Source organism: Arachis duranensis, chromosome 7 (assembly GCF_000817695.3).
Source record: "Arachis duranensis cultivar V14167 chromosome 7, aradu.V14167.gnm2.J7QH, whole genome shotgun sequence".
Classification (NCBI taxonomy): Eukaryota; Viridiplantae; Streptophyta; class Magnoliopsida; order Fabales; family Fabaceae; genus Arachis; species Arachis duranensis.
In genome coordinates this window covers 2,856,430-2,867,860 of record NC_029778.3, presented here as the reverse complement: position 1 = coordinate 2,867,860, position 11,431 = coordinate 2,856,430, and positions in this window count along the sequence as shown.

Sequence of the window (11,431 nt, the reverse complement as noted above, 5' to 3'; positions counted from 1 at the left end):
ATAAGTCAACAATGCTATATACGTGAATATACCCTTTACACAATTTGCCTATAATATGACGAGTCAAAGGAAACGAGAGGCCAATGACCTGACACCTGGAAATCACATATTTGAGTGTGTCGAAAAATTAAAGGAACAATTCTTGTTGGGACCAGCTTGAGACTCAGATGTCTTATACGACTTACTAACAACCATACGGCTTGGCATTATCAAATAATTAAAGCATTTTTCGTCGGTAACCATATCCATGATTCGAATTAACGTAAACGTATTACTTGAACATCGTCCATGATAACATATTTTGCACCTATAAACATTTTATTTTGTCTCTAAATAAGATTATTATGAAGCTAGAAATTAACTTCTCACAGAAATAAATACAGATCTGGCTTTTTAAAGATGAAAGCTTTTTGTGATTAGAGACGGTAAATGGTCATAATTTGTTGGTGAATTTGTCTAATTTGTCAAAAAAAAATTTGGTTGGATTAAAAATTTGAAATTGTTATAATAAAAAAATTTGTCAAATTTATACCGTTTAATTCATAAATTTTGGTGAATTTTGGCATAATGAAACGAGTTTGTACCGCAAACTTTTAATTTTAAAATGATAATTGAATTTAGAACGTTATTTTTATGTTTATATTTAGAATGTTTGTTCATTTTACTTTAAGTTATAATTTGGATTATATTTAATTGATTAAAGATTTGACCAATGTTTAATTATATATTTTTGATAATATTTATTTTATTTTGGATAATATTAGTATTAGGATAAAATACTAAACTGGTCTCCTACGTTTGAGTGTAATCCTATTTTAGTTCTTAAGGTTTAAAGTGTTCCATTTGAATTAAAAAAATTCATTTAACTTTAATGTAATCCCACCGTGAGGTCAAAGTTAAATAATTAATGAAATGTTCTACATAACAGCAGTATAAGAACAAGATTGATAATTTGGAGAATAAGTACAAGCTCCAAAAGCACAAAATCAACCGTGAATACATCAATACATTTATTTATCATTTTTCTTACAATTTAAATGAAATATTTTCTATAAAACTAAAGAGAATGATAAATAAATATATTGATGCATCCATGGTTGATTTTGTGCTTTTGGAACTTGTATTTATTCTCCAGATTATTGATAATATTCTTGTATTACTGTTATGTAAGATATTCTATTAATTATTTAACTTTGACCTCACGGTAGGATTACATTATTGAAGCTAATTGAAACTTTTTTGGATTCAAATATGACACTTTAAACCTTAAGAATTAAAACAAGATTACGCCCAAATATAGGAGACCAATTTAGTACTTTATCCTTAGTTTTATTATTTTGTTTCAAAAAACTTAGTTGATGATTATACTTATTAGATATTTAGAATTATAAAGATTTTACTGTTTGTAAATTAGAAATTATAATTTTTTTATATTTTTAAAAATTATAAATTTATTGAAATTATTGTGAAATTATATATATATATTGTTTAATATTTAATGGCTTATAAAAAAAAAAGAGATCCCGTCAGCCTACCATTAGGCAGGCGGGGGAAAAATTTAGGACCGTCTTACTAGGCGGGGCGGATTTTTGGCGAGACAAGGCGGACTTTCCCGTTTGCCACTCCTAATAGGGAAACTGACATAAATACCCGTCCCATGAAACTTATTAAATAGACGCGAATATAAAATTATTAATCTATCCTAATTTATATATACGTAAATCCATTTATTGAATTTAGTAACCTTAATTTCTGCCTCCAATTTGAATTTTTTCTTTTTCTTTCAGACTCATTCTCAGCCTTGATCCTCTCTCTCTCTAATTCACTTTCTCTACCTCTCATCAAGTCCGTCACTATGTTGCTCAGTATCATCCTAAAAAAGTATGTTATGTTATTATGTTGGATTATTTTTTTTATGTTTTCTCCTTTTGAAATGTTATTTTTCATAACGAATATGTTATAAATTGTGTTGAATTATATTGTATTGATTCTTTTATGATTTATTATATTATGTTTTTTGTGTTAATTTTTTTAAAAGTTTTCAAAGAATATTCGTAGATACCCGAAGAGATCTACGTTTTCTAAGGAGTAATTAAACAGGAACTTACAATGACGGAGAAAGAATGGGGACATTTTTTTTAAATAGGAATGAGGGATGGAAAGTGGGTCTCTCACGCTCTCCTGAATCCTCGTTACCATATTAATTTATTTTTCAATAGAATAAATTATATATTGAATAACCAAAGTTGTTATCGGTTTCTTTTCACACTAACTAATACTCAACGATCGTGTTTCGATACACCATATTACCAAAAAATATTAATCGATCTAATAACTTTTGTAAATACATAAGTTTATATATTAATCGATCTAATAACTTTTGTAATGACATAAGTTTATGAATTTGAAAATTTAAAAATTATTTCATAAAATGTGAAGTTTTAATAAGTAATAATGTTGATCATATTGTTTTGATTTCAAGAATGAATACGATAGCAATAAATAAAATTGTTCCAAGTAAATTTCAACAAAGACAAAAATTCATAAGTATTTCTATTAATGAAAAATTAATCTATTTTAAAGACAAATACAATTTTTTTCTATGGATTTCCTAACTTGGCAAGTCGAGATTTAATCCATCACATATTGATGCTCTATTTATTAAGGGTATGTCGCTAACTAATGGATTGTGATACACATAAGGCGAGATTCAAACTCCAAATACTTGCTTAAGCAGACAAATGAGATGACCATTCAATAAATTTAAATTGATTAAAATAAATATTAATTATTTTTAATATTTTTAAATTATAAAATATTTATAATAATAATTACTATGTATATTTTTTATTTAAATTTTAATAAAATTTTTTATATAATTTTATGTATTATTCCGTATAAGACACAGGAACATACACTAGTTATTATAATAAATAACTCTAGATTAATTTTAGTAATATGGTTTGAATAACATAACATAAAAGAAAAATATGTCTCATATGTCATGTTATTAAAAAGAAATAGTGTAATTATTTTTAATTTATCTAAATCCCAATAGCTAGCAACTATAATGAAAATGTTCTTTGTTTGTAATCTTTACAAATTACAACTATAATGAACACAATTTGATGAAAATCATTTGAAAGCAAATAAAAGAAAGTATATATCCAAAATTAAGGTAGCATTTATTTTGAAGTAATGAGATAGAGACTGAGAGATTGAGATTCAGTATTATGTTTGTTGGTTTAGATATTGATACTAAAATTTTTGTCCCTATCATTAAAATTTCAGTATTTTAGTACCTCTAAAAAGTAGGGACACAGGTGACTAAAATTTTTAGAGATGGAGACTGAAACTTTAATAACATTTTATACTTAAAATATCATTATTTTAATTAATTAATTTTAATTTTATTCTTTGTACAAATTAAATTAGAGTTTCATTTTTGTTTTAATTTTTGTTTTCCACTTTGCACTAAACAAAATACTAAAATTTATTTCAATCTCTGTCTCTTAATCTCGTCTCTCAGTCCCTGTCTCTCTACCAAACGCTACCTAAAAGACAAAATATGCGTCATTACTCACTAGATATGAAAGGATTTGGTGAGCTCCTTTCTTTACATAAAGATGCACTTAAAACTATGAAAAGATGTGGTTCCTTAAAAACAAAATCTAACACAAAAGAAGTTATATAAACTTCATATTTTAAGTGCTATTAAGGTAATTTATCTGTTTTACCAAAGTGAAATAGAAATAAAGCAACAAATAGAGAAAATGAATTCTATTTTAATTTGAAAGATATTATTCTGTTTTATTACTAGGTTAGTCATTAGTCTAAAATAGAGAAAATAATTTTATTTTATGATAACTCATTAGCTTAGCTGTAGTAGTTGTGGTATTGAATATATTTAATATGAATAAAATGAAGATTTTATTTTACACTCATTCATTACATATGGTAGCTATGGTATTAAAATATATTTGTTTATAAATGTTTTTTTAGGCTGCATTTGAAAAAGAATACTGAAATCGAGAGTTTAAAACTAAATTAATTTTTTATATTATATTTGATGTAAAATATATAAGATTGAGTTATGTTTTAATATTATATTTAATTTAAAATACATATAAAAAAAATCTTGCATAGGTTTCAAAATGTCTGGGATCTAGATTTGAGAAAAATCATCATCGAAATGGACTCAAAGACTACTCTGAGAGAAATTGGTCCCTTAAGCTAACACACATGTTTATAGAGAGAGTGATAATAGGGGAGATTAATTGTTGATGATGGTTGTAGAGGGGCTATCTTATTCCACTTTGTCTTTTTTAGGTTTTTATTTAGGTGTAAAATTTTCTCTTAATACAAAAAAATATATATATAAAAATTAATTGGTAGATGTAAAATTTAAAAAATTAAATAAAATTATTTAAACAAATATTATTAAAATTTTAATTTTTGTCACTAGAAATTTTAGCTTTTTATGTCTTATTTTTTGAATTTTTCATTTGAATCTCAATCTCAAAAAATAAATATAACTTTATGAACTTTGATATTTTACTCTCACAATTTTAACAAGATATTTGACTTATAAAAAAATAAAATAAAAAATAACAATCTTATCAGAATCTTTAATTTTTTATTCACATTACATCTATGATTTTATAAAAATTATTTTTTCAAGTAAATAGTCATTTCTGACTATGAAAGATTTAGATATTGACATTTATATCTAAAAAAGACGAAAATTAAAGTTATACCAATGAAAAATGCATTTTTATCGACAAAATTATCTAAACTCTAAAAAATTAAGTAAAATTCTTAAACTATCCTCTAATATAACCTAACTCCAACCTCTAATTTTAGTTCACACCACCACTCTCCCAACCCTACCACCACTTTTATCCTCAATTTTTTTCTTTTTTTTCTCTATTTTTGTCCTGCACATGCAAATTACTACGATTAAGATCGATCACATTGAATCCATGAGGCTGAGGCTGAGAGCACGAACACTCTTAAAATTCTTTTCAATTAGCAAAAATCAACGCGGAATCTTAAACTTTATCGCAAAAGAGAAGAATTTCCATCGAAATCCTCTATAAAATAAAAACCAACATGGCACTGCCACAATGATAGTTAAGAGTAGCGATGCAATCACTGAATTGACAGCAGAAAAAATAGAAATATTTTTTGACATCGCACTTCGATAGTCGACACAATTTGAGAAAAAATGTGGAGGGAGTGAAATTTCAAACTCAGATTCATAGCAAGTCTTTGATGAGATTGAAACTCTCGAATGAGAGAATCGTCACAAATAACTCTGTCCACTATTACAGAAGTGGAACGGAGATCAGTGGTGAAAGATTGGAGAGGAGAAAAATTAGTGGTTAGAGAGATTGTAACAACATAGAAATTAGGAGTGGAAATAATGATTAATTCGGGTTATGATTGAAAAATGTTTGTTTTTGGGATGTGGAAAGAGAAGTGACGGTGGTGGTAATGGTGATGACGGCAGTGATGGTGGTAGTTGAGGATGAAAGTGGTGGTAGAATTTAGAGTCGGGAGAGTAGTTGTGTGGAGTAAAATTAGATGTTAGAGTTAGGTTATATTAGAGGGTAGTTTGAAAATTTTATTTAATTTTTAAGATTTGGATAATTTTGTCGGTAAAAGTGTATCTTTCATGAGTATAACTTTAATTTTCGTCTTTCATGGATAATAATATCCGCGTTCGAATCTTTTATAGTAAAAAATACGATGATGACGATAACGACGACGGTGCTGCTTGTTTATATATCTACGGGTATATAGTTTTTGAAACGTGCTATACAACAACCTTAGTGTTAAGAGAATAATTAGAATCAAATTAGATCAATTAGTATCATTAGTATTTATATAGCGTATCTGTATATTAATTGTCAAATTCTATGCGTTTATTACTTTGATTCCTTTAGCAGCTATATATACCCTTTGTACATTGTATTTTTTCCAGACTAAATAATACACAAAACACATTCTTTAGATTGGTCTCTTATTTTTAACATGATATCAGAGCTTAGGTTATTTTTTTACATCAAAAGAGATATAATTATTTCGAATTTTATTTTCTAAAATTATCAATGCAAGCACAGACAATGCCAACACTTTTTCTCTTTCTACAGCAACTCAAAATTATGCAAAAACACGTCTTTCTCTTCAGATTTTTCTTTCTTTAGGATCAGATTTTCAGATATCTTCTTCACCTTTTGCCCCTTAAATCTGTTGCATGCATTGATTGAATTATCTGGTTCGCTGCCTAATTGCCTCATGTCAGCCCCTTTCCCCTCTGTCCTGCTCTTCTTTTCTTCCAATAACCTTTCCTTTAGTATCTCTTCTTTTTACACGATAAATATTTCATCCATGACTGTCCTTCTCAAGTAAAGCAGCCAGCTACAAAAACTAAAATCATAGACATAAATGAACGAAATAAAAAATTATTAGAATGAAATTAGATCATTTAGTATCATTTGTATTTATATAGCGCATCTGTATATTAATTGTCGGATTCTATGCGTTTATTACTTTGATTCCTCTAGCAGCTATATATACCCTTGTACATTGTATTTTTTCCAAACTGAATAATACACAAAACACTTTCTTTATATTGGTCTCTTATTTCTAACATGGTATCAGAGCTTAGGTTTTTTTTTACATAAAAAGAGATATAATTATTTCGAATTTTATTTCCTAAAATTATCAATGCAAGCACAGACAATGCCAACACTTTTTCTCCTTCTATAGCAACTCAAAATTATGCAAAAAACGTCTCTCTCTTCAGATTTTTCTCTCTCTAGAATCAGATTTTCAGATATCTTTTTCACCTTTTGGCCGTTAACTCTGTTGCATGCATTGATTGCATTTTCTGGTTCGCTGCCTAATTGCCTCTTGCCAACCCTTCTCCCTTCTGTCTTGCTCTTCTTTTCTTCCAATAACCTCTCCTTTAGTATCTCTTCTTGTTACATGATAAATACTTCATCCATGGCTGTCCTTCTCAAGTAAAGCAGCCAGCTACAAAAACAAAAACCCATAGACATAGATAAACGAAATAAAAAATTATTAGAATCAAATTAGACAATTAGTATCATTTGTATTTATATAGCGTATCTGCATATTAATTGTCGGATTCTATGCATTTATTACTTTGATTCCTCTAGCAGCTATATATACCCCTTGTACATTGTATTTTTTCGAGACTGAATAATACACAAAACACTTTCTATAGATTGGTCTCTTGTTTCTAACATGGTACCAGAGTTTAAATTTTTTTTACATCAAAAGAGATATAACTATTTTGAATTTTATTTCCTAAAATTATCAATGTAAGCACAGACAATGCCAACACTTTTTCTCCTTCTACAGCAACTCAAAATTATGCAAAAACACGTCTTTCTCTTCATATTTTCCTCTCTTTAGAATCAGATTTTCAAATATCTTTTTTACCTTTTGTCCCGTAAATCTGTTGCATGCATTGATTGCATTCTCTGGTTTGCCGCCTAGTTGCTTTCTGCCAGCCCATCTCCCCTCTGTTCTGCTCTTTTTTTCTTCCAATAACCTCTCCTTTAGTATCTCTTCTTGTTACATGATAAATGCTTCATCCATGGTTGTCCTTCTTAAGTAAAGCAGCCAGCTACAAAAATTAAAATCCATAGACATAGATGAACGAAATAAAAAATTATTAGAATGAAATTAGATCAATTAGTATCATTTGTATTTATATAGCGTATTTGTATATTAATTGTCGAATTCTATGCATTTATTACTTTGATTTCTCGAGCAGCTATATATACCTCTTGTACATTGTATTTTTTCCAAACTGAATAATACACAAAACACTTTTGTTAAATTGGTCTCTTGTTTCTAACATGGTATCAAAGTTTAGGTTATTTTATTTTTACATCAAAAGAGATATAAATATTTCAAATTTTATTTCTTAAAATTAGTAATGCAAGCATAGACAATGCCAACACTTTTTCTCCTTCTACAGCAACTCAAAAATATGCAAAAACATGTCTCACTCTTAAGATTTTCTTCTTCAGATATCTTCTTCACCTTTTGCCCCTTAAATCTGTTGCATGCATTGATTGCATTCTTTGGTTCGTCGCCTAATTGCCTCCTACTGCCCCTCTACCCTCTGTCTTGTTCTTCTTTTCTTCCAATAACCTCTCTTTTAGTATCTTTTCTTGTTACATGATAAATGTTTCATCCATGGCGGTCCTTCTCAAGTAAAGCAGCCAGCTACAAAAACTAAAACCCATAAACATAGATGAACGAAATAAGAAATTATTAGAATCAAATTAGATCAATTAGTATCATTAATATTTATATAGCGTATCTGTATATTAATTGTCGGATTCTATACGTTTATTACTCTGTTTTCTCTAGCAGTTATATATACCCCTTGTACACTGTATTTTTCTCAGAATAATACACAAAACACTTTCTTTATATTAGTCTATTGTTTATAACATGATATCAGAGTTTATGTTATTTTTTTTTTACATCAAAAGAGATATAATTATTTCGAATTTTATTTCCTAAAATTATCAATGCAATCACAAATAATGCCAACACTTTTTCTCCTTTTACAGCAACTCAAAATTATGCAAAAATATGTCTCTCTCTTAAGATTTTTCTCTCTCTAGGATCAGATTTTCAGATATCTTCTTCACTTTTTGGAGTAAAGTACCAATTCGGTTCCTGTCTATTTCCCAAAATGACAAGACGACCCTTAACCAAAAACACCTTCCATTACGGTCCATGACCCTGTGCTCCGCCTGCCAACCCGGTCCTTCTGTCAATTTCACGGTGAAAACTCGACGAAAATTACTGACGTGTTAGGTGCAAAAATGGACAGGAACCTAGTTGTCTCTAAATTTAAATTGGTTAGGGATTTATTTGTCCTTATTATTCTTTAAACAATATTTTTTAATTATTTTTTTATTCATTGTATTAATATTCTTTTTATAATAAATAAATACAAACTAATTAATAAATTATTTAAATTTAAAAATATAATTTATTTGTATATTATTAGTATTATGATCTAGCTAATTTTTACAATAAAGTGAAAACTAATGAACACAATATTTGATATATAGTAAACCTTTTTTGCTAATAACAAATTTAATTTTTTATCTTTTTAAACTAAATTAATAATTCTATTATGTTTTATTTCATTTAGTATTAGTAGCCTACTTATAGTGTATTTTAGTGCAAAGATATCAAATAGAATTATTTATTTAGTTTAAAGAGATAAAAAATTAAATTTGTTATTAATCAAAAAAAATTTACTATATATCAAATATTGTATTCATTAGTTTTCACTTTATTGTGAAAATTAACTAGATCATAATACTAATAGTATATCATAGGGTTATTATTATTAATGTATTAACTGAATTTTAATGTTTATTATTTATATATTTAAAAATTATTTATTAGGACCTAATAAATGATATTTTTAAATTTAAATAATTTATTAATTATTTTGTATTTATTTATTAAAAAAATATTAATACAATGAATAAAAAAATAATTAAAAAATATTGTTTAAAGAATAATAAGGACAAATAAATTCCTAACCAATTTAAATTTAGAGACAACTAGGTCCGTGTCCATTTTTGCACCTGACATGTCAGCAATTTCCATCGAATTTTTGCTGTGAAAATGATAGAAGGACCGAATTGGCAGACGGAGTACAGGGTTAAAGACCGTAATGGAAGGTGTTTTTGGTTAAGAGTCGTCTTGTCATTTTGGGAAATGGACATAGACCGGATTAGTACTTTACTCCACCTTTTGCGCCTTAAATCTGTTGCATGCATTGATTGCATTCTCTGGTTCGCCGCCTAATTGCCTCCTGCCAGCCCCTCTCCCCTCTGTCTTGCTCTTTTAGTATCTCTTCTTGTTAAATGATAAATACTTTGTGCATGTTTGGGCGTCATTATTTTGTTAAAAAAAGATCTTTTTTCAATGAAAAAATATCTTTTTTTATTTTTTAACGTGTTTGGCAAATTTCTAGTAGTAAAAGTAAAAGCACTAGTAAAATAAAAAAAAAAGATCTTTTTTGAGAAGCTGTAATTTACATCTTTTTTTAAAAGATTTTTTTTCCTTAAAAAAAAGATGTTTTTCATGTAATAAATAAACAAAAAAGTACTTTTATATTGTTATACCCAAACATAATTGATAGATAAAAAGACTTTTTTACATGAGATATCCAAACATAAAATTACTTTTACTTCTCTATAAGATCTTTTAAAAAAAGATAACTCGAAAAAAGATCTTTTTTTAGAAGCTCACCCAAACAAGCCCTTATTGTAATTCTCTACAAAGACTTTAATTTTGATATAAAAATATTAGATAAAAAAATCTATTTTCAACCAATCTACATTTAAGGTTTTTTCCTCCTAATATTTTCCATTTTTTTCACCATGTTCTATAATTTTTTTTCCGATTTCTTCTTTTTCTTCTTTTATATTATTTTACTCTTTCTCTTTGCTTTTATCTTCTTCTTTCTTTCTTTCTTTTTCCCTTTCTCTTTTTCTTCTCTTCTTCGTATGTTATATTATTTAGGGATAGCTACTATTTTAATATACTAAAGATTTAGTCACTGATAAAAAAATTCCTAAAAGATGTTATCAATAAAATAGCTTTTAAATGATTTAAAAATGCGACAAAAACATATTATATTTTTTATGAGTGACAAAACCTTTCATATTTAGCAAATGGTTTATCCATTTGATCTTAGTTTTTGCAGCAACATTTGAATAAATCTTTAGAAGATGCACAAAAAAAATTAGAATAAAATTTGATCTCTAAATTTTTTTTATTTTTTTAAAAAAATTCACTTGACAAAATCTTATTTTTCTAATGATAATTGCAAAAATTTGTATGAAAATCTGTTCTCTAAAATATTTTTTTAGAATATATATTTAATATCTAATTTTTTTGTCGTATTTTTAAATCTTTCGATGGTTAATTCGTTGTTAGCATATTATGAGATTCTTTTTGTGAACAATGTGAACTTTGGAGTACTCTATTATTTATATAGAACTTTTGTATTTAATTTTTATTAATATATTTATGTGTTTTTGTTTCAAATTTTCTATGTTGGTTCCATAATTTTTTCGTATTGACTTTAAAATTTTTTGCATTATTTAAAGAAAGTCAGTAATGTTTTCATAAACATCTATACCATAAAATCGAGTTTTGCTAGAATGAAAAAGACATATATAATAGAATTGTAGTCATAGAATATGACTCTAATCGAAATGCATAGATCTGTCTCATATATTATGGGAACATTTCAGAAATACCTCTAATAGAGGGATAAATAGTCAATTTTAAAAAAATTTATCGTAAACCTCTTTTAGATATGAATTTACCTGATTCAGAATTGAAG